The following is a 10,358-nucleotide window of genomic DNA, read 5'->3' as shown; positions in this document are numbered from 1 at the left end:
ACGTGCGACGATAAACGCCAAAACGCTCGTAACCAAACAGCAAACGGACGCGCGCAGCTGCGCTCCAGCTGGGATCGCTCGAGATCGCGTGCAGCCGCGAGCTGTTACTGATGCGTAATAAATCGCGGGGATGTGATGTGATTTGCTGGTGATGTCTACCAGACGGGACAACAATGGTCGGACCGCAGAGATACGCTTCGTTCGAATTAGCGCGGTCGTGAACGCAGAGCGAGGAAAGGGCGTTGATAAATTTTTACGCGGCGGACCTTGAATTGGTGCGGATGCAGAGTTTAATCGTGCTGTTCGCATCAGGAAAGTGTTCAAGCGGATCAGCTCAACGCAGATCAGCCCACAGACGTGAATAACATGCGCCGAACAGAAAACGAAACGATCAGCGCGTGCAGTCAGAAGCAGTCGAGAGCAGAGCTATTCAACTGGACTACAGATACAGATCGCAAGAGCGCTTCAGCTTATTTCAAAATAGGTTTTAAACAAGATGTAAAAATATATTGAGTGATTGACTCGTGGGGCCGCCTTATTAAAATATCTGTTAAACAAATTAGCAAATTTATGAATGACATTGCATGCTTTGGGACTTTTTCCATTACTATAAGTTTTAGTAAATCAGCGGCCTATATTTTGTCGAAATCGGAAAATTAAATCATTCTATAAGGCATTATATAAAAATAGTGCTTACTTCTACAAAAAAGTAGAAATCATGAATCTTACCTTTTTGTTTTTAATTTGTTTTTAAACTTACGTTATATCACGATTGTTTGCCAAAATGTCATATATAACTACCAGTTGCCCATATTAATTGAAATCTATCTATCTATCATGTGTGTGTGTGTGTGTTGTGTGTATATATATATATATATATATATATATATATATATATATATATATTATTAAATAATGTAGAATTAAAGCTAATATTTATGGATTTTAAACTGTTCATTGCAGCTTATGTGCAATTTTAGTCTGTTGTGTTTAGTCTTGTCTGTTCTTAACTATGGCGTTGAATAAGCTGTCAATAATCGGAACCTTTGGAATGCAGCCGGAAAGAATTTGAGGGTAACACACCCTCTTCGGCCAACTCATCTGAACTCTGCTGTCCAGTTCAAATGTGTCACTTTCTGCCGTTCGGTCAAACAATCCAATCGCTTCGCCTCCAAAACAGACCGAAGTTGGGAAGTAAAGAAGAACAGGCGAAATGGTGCTGCTGACGATGGTTGTTCGCGTCGCCGACAGCCTGCCGCTGGCTGCATCCATGCAAAGAAGACGAGCAGGTGCGAACGAACCACATCTACTACTACGGCATTTGAGCACAGTTTAACACACTTTGCGATGTGTTTGAGGAGCTACTTGCACGTTCTCTGTTACTGCACGGTTGTGATTTGTATAATACGTTTGAGTTTACACAGTCAGGGCGAGACTTACAGAAGTACCAGAATCAAGCCAAGCAAGCTCTGCTGAAACTCACCGATCAGAGTCCTGCGCTGCACTCTGGGGCGGAGCCATGGCCTTCCAGTGAGTACCGACACGGTCGAGGCTGAATTCAGCTCACGGGACTTGTACAGCCGTCATTCTAAAATATTTCTAATTCTAACTCTTCTGAGACTTACGTGTGAAGAAACAGCCAGAAGATCTTTTTTGTTGAGCGTATATTTGATACAGCAGGTGGAAATCGTAAATCCTGCACCTCAGGTTTTTAGTCCCAGCACAGGAGATCTGTGACAATTAAGTTATTTGATTTAATAAAGGTTTTGTGCATCACGCCTTGAAACTTCAAAGGCAATGATATTTTTATATTTGAAAGAAATTTTTACAAAGAGACTTTAAAATTAATCAAAGCGATAGTAAAGCACACAGATATTATTCAAGACTTCCGTTTAAAATAAACTTTTTTTTTAAATTTTCTACTAGTCACCAAAGAATCCTGAAAAACTGGTTTCAACATTCACAATAATCATAAATGTTTTTGAACAATTAGCAGTTTTCAGAAACCTAAAACTCAAAAATATGAAAAAATTGCCAACAAAGTAAAAATAATTACTGATAGCTTCTGCTAAGCATCTTCTGAGAGATACACTAGAGTTAATAAGTTTTAATAAGTCACTTTAATTTTTTTACTTTTTCATATTTAATTAACTTCGTGTTTTTTTCTTATACTTTTAACCTAATTCATATTTTAAAAACCAGGGTGGAAGTGAGTTATAAATTATGAGCTATAATTTGATCTTTTAATCGTTTTCACCCTGACTGAAAGCGCAATATATAATTATTGGATAAAAAAAAAAACTACTATTGTTAATCCTAATTTCTATGAATATGAATTCTTGGACATTTTTAACAAGCGCAGCATACATGCTTCCACGATCTCGTCTTGTTTCCAGCTACGTCATTGAGAAAGAGTGTGTTACTTGGTCATTTGTGAAGCGGGATTTCCCAAGAAACTGGCGTACCGCCTATCTGGAGGATCTGGAGGGAGAATTCAGCCCGAACAGTACGGGACAAAAGTCCCTTCAGTCTCACGACCGTACTCTTTTGTCGAATTTGGTAGAAAACATCTTATATACAGCCTATCAATGACATTTGAAAGCTCAAATAATATATACACCACCCGTTCAAAAAGCGGCTCATAAGTCCCGGTAGGATTTGCGTTTTATTAACTACTTTTATCAGCAAGGATGCATTAAATTGATCAAGTGAAAGTAAAAAGCTATATAATGCTACAAAAGATTTCAATGTCAAAAGCATGCAAATAGTTACTTCCTGTTCTATGTGAAGAATAAGAAAAAGCGCGTTTTCACAAATGCACAAGCACAATGTTGATGGTGATCAGAAATGTTTCTTGCGCGCATATCATGTGACACTAAAGAAATTATGCTGGAAAATGTTGCATTAATATGTGTAAAAAATTTTGCATTTAAATATGCACTGCCACAAATCTTTAAGCAGTAGGGCATAAAACTGCTTTTATTTTTAAACAAAAAGATTGTCACATGGGTCAAGACAACAGATAACTGAATATAACCTAATAATAATAATACATAAGTGAACTTAGTACTACTTTGCTAATAAAAAAAATCAGCAGTTGGTTGCCTACTTATAATCCAAGCGATTTCCCTTTCGTCTCCCGAACGGCTGCATTCAGAAAACCAAAAAGTCTTACATGCCGAGCAGAGCACGAAGAAACCTGGGCAGCATCAATACAGAGTTACCTGACGTGCAAAGGATCATGGTGCGCCCAACATAGAGGAAGTGCTCCGCGCGGAGAGGCGCTATCCGGTGAGTGAACTCCCACGCAGCCTCTTTCACTTTCCTAAGCTCATTTCAGCGGAAACCTTCAGATCTGTTTCTCCCGCAGCCCTGGATTCAAAGCTAGCAATCTGTCAGCCTGTCCAAGAAGTACCGCCCAGCGGCGCCCAAGTACCTCAACACCCGCTCCACCTACGCCCAAAGTGGCGGCGGCGTGTGATGATCTTCATCACCTGGAAATAGTCTCGTGTGCTTCTGGTGGCTGTGAATCTTACTCCAATCCGGCGGAAACTCTCAGGGCCTGCGCTGCAAAAAAACCCGGTTTAGAGCGGCAGAGTCTGTCTGGCCTTAAGACTGTGTGTCTGTCTGAGACACGGGACGTAGCTGTCCGTGAGGTGTTCCGTCGAGAATGCGATCTTTCTGCAGTTGTGCCCCCTGCTGGCATTTTAAAGCGGAATGGCGATGCGCTCAGGATGTTCATAGCAGACTATGCGCAAAGTATATACTGTGGCGTTTATCACAGAATCGCATCTGTGGCTGGAGGGGAGAGATCAATGCGTCTTTGTTTGGCGCCCACTATGTCAAATGTAACTTCTGTTTGTGAATACGTCAAGGTGCTTTTGTAAGAACTAAGTAAATTCAGAGTAAATAAGTCATAGCGGTTTATTGTTTTGATACACAGTCACTGAAAATGGTTCAAGATGGTCATTTTGTCTCCACGCGTGGCATAAATTATATACATGTTATTTAGCGACTGGAATCACAAACAAACATGGCGGCTGATCTTGTTGGCGCGGCGTTTCTGGTTGGAATCAGCGGCGTTTGCGGAAATTCAGGCGATGAGGCGAAATTCGATCTGCGCTGAAAGGGAAAAAAATTAAATACGTTAAATGAATTAATTACGTTCAATAACTGCTTTTAATCATTTCTCAGTTGCAAATATAACTCCGTTGGTGCTTATGATTACACACTTGCTTAAAATGGCGCGTTCTTCACATTTTTAGTGCCAAAAACGTCAGATTATTAGTAGTGTTTGTACGGGTTGAAAATATTCTGAAATCATTTTGATAAAAGGTTTGCGTACACCACTGTTTGAAACTTTAAGGCGTCAGTAATTTTTATAAAAATATTTTTCTCTCAAATAGGACAGATCGAAACTGAGTCACAAGTAACCGTAAAAACATACAAATGACTTATTTTACAAAGAGACTTCTACTCCAAATGAATTATTAAATTTTTTAACCAACAAAAGAATGAATGTTTCAAAATCGGCATAATTAGGTAAAAAAAAAAAAATTATATATATATATATATATAAATTATTTTTTCTTTCAGAAGCATATTACAGACTCAAACTTAACTTCTGTACAGTTATGCAAGGATGATTATTAATATTTAGACATACCTCCTCATTGTAGTTCAGGACATGTTGTTTGATCTTGGATGAATCCACCCATGTGAATGAAGTCTTCCATACTCCTTTAAGAGCATTGCACAATAACTTTACGTTTTCAGTTTCCACAGATTCACATCAAAGTTTTATTATAAATTTGTTAGTTTTTTTCAGCCGGCATCTGGGAAAAAAAAAAAGCTACAGTGTTGTTAACTCACCTTGTTACGAAGCGGGATCAGTGATAATCTCAGGCCCACCACGAATATCTGTTGCCCAGTCAAGAAGAAATGGTTTTCAAACACATTCATTCAAATTTTAAATGGAGATTCATTTTCTTTATGATATTTTCACTTAAGGACCAGTTCACCCAAATATCGAAACAATGCCCCATGCCGTCCACTGATTCTAGTGAAGCTAGACAAGCATGAACTCATTGCGTGATCATCTCTGTATGTATGAATGAGTGAATGGCTGAGAGTTTGTTTATTAAACACTTACCTAGTAAATGAGCGCCTCACCTAACTGTTGGCTCATTATACATAAATACATGAACAACTCCATTACATTTATCCATTTTAAAAACTACTGATGAATTAATCGGTTTGTCGGCAAGTGAGGTACTACCTAACTATCGGTATCAGTAAAATTAGAAGTTCGAGTTGCTATAGAAACAGCGTTCTAGGTCTGCGCATGTGCACCGGCTGAGAAAAGCTTTTGTATCACGCCATTTCAGATTGGCGTCAGATTTCAATTATTAAATTTAATCGTAAGCTTAGTGAACAGTTTGGGAGAATTTGATATATATCTATATAAAGAGCTGCACAGCGAGAGGCGTTTCAAAAAGATGGCCGGCGAGTGACGGGACTTGTCTTAAAGAGACTTTAGTTAAACCATATCCTTTAAAATTAAAGCGAACATCAGCATATTAATTAATTATATAAGTGATTTATACCGTCATATTAAAAGTTTACACATCACACACACACACACACACACACACACACACAATAACGTGTATGACATAAAACAGCAGGTAGTGTGTGATGTCTGATGAAGAATGCAGCCCTGCTCGATGAAGGTTATGGCAGTCTTCAGGTTCTGGGCCATACGCCTTCCAGCAAGATCGAGGAAGCCCGCCTCCTGCAGAAAGAGACAGCAATACTGAGAAACCAGTACACAAAAAAGACCGCTATGAAACAAAACACGAAACCAGTTTCTTTAACCTTAAACTTGAGAACACGGTGTTGTTTTCTATTAAAATCTTGATTAAATCTTACCTGCAGAATGCAGATGCACGAACTTCATTCGCAAAGAGAGGTTCTGTTTTGTGGGAATCAAACCGACACTGTAACTGCAAAAAAACAGAGAAACACACTTCATTTTCAGACACGACTGCAGCTCAAGCGTCCTGAATCATCCGGAGAATCCCAAACTTACATTTTTCTAAAAAAGGGCCGTGCTTTGAGCTCTGAGAACCGTCGCTTTCGTCCAAGTCACGTATTTTCTGAGCCAGTTCTCTGATATTTTCGACTAAGTTTGTTGTACCTACAGAAAGACCACAAACGTATTAGATCCATAAGTCACGTTTTGGCCGAAGACAGATGCTGTCACCCCTAACATACGAACGTGTGCGTGTCAGAAAGACTTACATTCTCAAAACAAATACACTAGGTTGAGCTTAACGCTTGCTTACTTGGTGTAATCTTCCCTCTTCTCGATGTGGTATTTTCTCCAACACTTTGATCTCGTGTAAATTGTTGTCAACCTCCCAGTTAATAAAATCAACTTTCTTCAAGAGTTTCTGCTCGTGAAATTTCAATTACAGAACCATTTTGCGAATTGAACCGGTTACATTTAACGCAACGCAAGTTGTTATTCTCCAGTTATCACGCACGCGCTAGCCTTCGCGCGTGGTTTTCATTCTCCGAGTTTTCTGCACGGAAACTCGACACTGACGCCAGCGGTCAGGGGAGAACGCTTTCTTCACATTTTCACCATAATAAAATAAAAGCGTAGCGCATTCTTTTATTTTTATACAGTCAGATGTTAGTATATTTCTGTAGTAATTAATATTTTAGCTTAATTATTGTTATCAGTAAATTATTTAAATAAACTACCAAAACTAGACCACTCAAACTATGAACACAAAAGGGCAAAAAGCTGGCTAAATATACACTGACAACTAAAATTTGAACCTAAAATCTTAATGATCAATTAAAAAAAATAATAATGTTGATGTGTCCACGTTATTTCTACGTCAACAAATGCAGTATTTAGGCAACAAACAATAACGGAAGTCAAAAAGACAAGGCACGTTTTATACAATAAAAATTTAATTGTATGTAATGACTTACATAAAAACGCATTTAAAATAATTACAAGTTCAATTAAAGATGCAATACTAAATAATCATAAGTAAAATCATCACATTAAACATAAAAAATAATAATGTAAATATTATAATAATTAAGTAATTAAGTAATAATTCATAATAATGGATGAACTTCTTTCCCCAAGTAAATTACTTTTCTGCAGTACAAATATTTAAATATTTTAAACAAATATTACATCTTTATACTAGACATTATCATGATTATTTATTTTATATTGATTGTTTATTTATTTATTGTTTTGCCAAGTTTCAGTCCTCCATATTATAAACTATTCCAATTATGTTATGTTTTTTTATTATTATTATTTACTTTGTCTCTTAGGTAAATTTAGTCTTAACTTTTATAACCTCTGATGGTATTTTTTTGATCCCAAATAATATTCCCGAGGCTGTCGTAATTCGCGCACTAGTTTAGTTTCAGAAAAACGGACGTAACGGTAGATGTCGCTGTAAGCGAACTCCCACCTTGATTTGAAAGTTGAGGTGAAACTGGACGACAAAAACGCGAGGCGTCAATCGTAGCTCCTCTCAGGCCGGCAGCGCGCGCTTGAAGTGGTCGTTTTCTATCAACTGATCGATATGCTCCGAGACGTCGGCCTCGTCTCTAATGGACTCGGAGCGCTCACTAGCGCTACGCGTCTGAGGGCTGCTCCACTGACGCCAGGTAGAGTACAAACTTAACTTCTTTGCGCGCTATTTTTAAGTATTCGAGCGTTTGCAGATGCTACCGCGTCCGCCGAGCCGCATATGTGACAGCACTCGGACGTCAGGACGCTGAAAAACGTGCCCTAAGTGCTGTCAGGCAGGCGGTTCAACGGACATTGAGACGCGCTTCATTCAAACGTCTGTAACCACAAACGTGCCTGTGCAGAAAGCACACTATCTTATTCTTGAAAGGCACGTGACATGATGAAATGTGTTTTTTTCTCTCAAGTATGTTTAGTTTTAATATCAAACTTTAAGTTGGCATAAGAAAGCTGCAGCAGAAAGTTCGAAAAAGTTGAAAAAGTTTTAAGTGTAATCGGTTTCAGTCTGAAATGATATCAGTAGTCACAGAAATATAGATAGATAGATTAGAAATACTGGCTAGACAAGTTTAAATGGTTATAAATAATTGCAATCTTGAGGAGTTCACGTAATTTTGACAGTTGGTTTTTCTCAAGCCAGCTTAATAACAGAAAGGAAAATCTATATATTTTTCAATGCAAATTTGAATGAAAGTTTTAGACATTTAGAAATATATCGCACTGTTTACTTTTACCTTGAGCAAGTTTTTCTAGTTTTGCATAAACATGCATAAAGATTGATTGGCAGCTAACACCCTCCATTGTCAGAAAATAAATTTGCTATTCGTCACGTTTAGTAAAGTCCAGGTTAAACAAAAGGACGTTGTTGTAAATGCGTAAGTCAGGGCCCGCCCAAGCCTTTATGGGGCCCCAAGCAGAATTTTTAAAAATCTTAACACACCCATGAGCAGTTTTGTTCATTGTAGTGATGCATACATCATACTATTATACGCCTGGCATGTTTTTAATCTTCTGTGATTTTTTTAATTTTATTGTAAGAGTTGCTAAGTTACACACGTGGTTTGCACTTAACATTCATAGTCTTAACGTATACTTAATGCGGTGTACTGAAAAGTAGCCAAACAAACCAGCAGACAATGCATTTACAAAACTTAAATATTAATTAAAAATTTTATGTTTTTATAATAAATATTAAACAGCGGAGAGCATCTGTGAAACAACAACTCTTGATCTATATCTAGCTAATTGAGGCAGGTAGGCTAAGGTAAATAATGTTAAGCTATTATCAATGAAAATTTTTATTACAAAATTATATACCCAGGAAAGGTACTTTTGCGCAGAAGACAAAAAGTTTAATCAAACGAAAATTATATTACATTAAAATATTTTGATGTTTAAATATGAGCCAGCTAAAACAGATTCTGTCGATAGAGTTCAATGGAAATAATGAAAGACGACCATAATTATCAAATTATGGTTTATACTACCACAAAACCCCTTGTTGAATCCCTATACACCCCTAAAAGCGCTGCACGCTTTGGTTGGTGATGAGCCAGAAAAGACCAACTCATAAAAAAAAAAAGTCTCGAATGGAGAGTGATGTGAAAATAATAATTTAATTTGCGCTTTCATCTAATTACCATTGCCCATCGACATAATATATTGTGAATTAAACAAAATGAAATGCAATTTCATGTAGACTACTCTACATGGGGCCCTAAGTAGCGCTTAGTTCACTTATGCCCTGTCCGGCTCAGCTTGAGTTCAATAGCAGACTGAGGAGAAACTTCTCACAATCAAAAGCAGATCCTCACTGCACTTTCCGGTTCCAGTGGCATAGCTGCTTCCTTTCTTTATATAAAGGACCCTGGACCCCAAAGCGAGTCACGCGAGGTCAGTTGTTTTTGAATAAATAAGCTTTCCACTGATGTATGGTTTGTTGGGACAGGACAGTATTTGGCTGAGCGTAGCCAGAAGTTCAGACTGACAGCTGAAGGTCTGGAGTACATGGTAGTGTTCATTGGCCAAGGCCGGCCCATGAGACCAAACAACAGTCACAGTTTGTTTCGTTGCGTGGAAATGTCAGCACAATGACAGACTGGTTAAAGATTCAATGTAGTGAATTTAAAGGGTTAGTTTACCCAAAAATTTAATTTTCCTGTCTTTTATTCACCTTTGAAGCATCTTGGGTGCAGTCAGCAGATGTGAGAGAAAAGTTTATTTATCGCATTACAAAAAGCGTATGGATCCACTAAAGCGGGCCTTTATAATTAATATCCAGCATTTAGTTCATCCTTTTATGTCTCTCTAAAATCCTGTAGAATTCAACCAATCCAACGATAACTGCCCACTGAAGTGCTTCAAGTGTGCCATGTGCATCAGGCGTTTAGCCGGCGGCCCGCGGGGCTTAGCGTCTGAGGCTAGCTTCGAATCTGGTTTAAAATCTGGAATCTGAGGAAGCAAAAAAAAAGAAAAAAATCGAAATATTGTTTAGAGTTCTTCATGCTTGCACAAATCTGCATCGTTTTAACCGTAAAAACTCTTTTGATGGAAATTTTGTTGTGTTGTGTCATGTTCATCAAAACAAAACTGATAAAAAGTAAACCCGACTTTATTTGCATGCTAATAGTTAATAGCCTATTAAAAGTGCTTTATTAAAAACATAATCCCCCTTTTTAACCAGGAAACGACTCACTGAGATTAAAGTGTCTGGCAAGATGGATAGCCAAGTTTGCGTACATAATTATGACATGCATTACAAGATCGACATGTAACAGGTTGAAAA

The 10,358-nt window shown here is 37.9% G+C and overlaps 2 pseudogenes; one reads left to right on the top strand and one right to left on the bottom strand.

The window, feature by feature from the left end:
• Nucleotides 1-1,213: 1,213 nt before the first annotated feature.
• LOC122360876 lies at nucleotides 1,214-3,481 on the top strand (annotated as a pseudogene).
• A 1,070-nt stretch (nucleotides 3,482-4,551) lies between these two features.
• On the bottom strand, nucleotides 4,552-6,485 carry LOC122358736 (annotated as a pseudogene).
• Between the last annotated feature and the right edge of the window lie 3,873 nt (nucleotides 6,486-10,358).

The sequence above is a fragment of the Puntigrus tetrazona genome, chromosome 2 (genome assembly GCF_018831695.1).
Source record: "Puntigrus tetrazona isolate hp1 chromosome 2, ASM1883169v1, whole genome shotgun sequence".
Lineage (NCBI taxonomy): Eukaryota > Metazoa > Chordata > Actinopteri > Cypriniformes > Cyprinidae > Puntigrus > Puntigrus tetrazona.
This window is presented reverse-complemented; position numbering and strand designations above follow the sequence as displayed.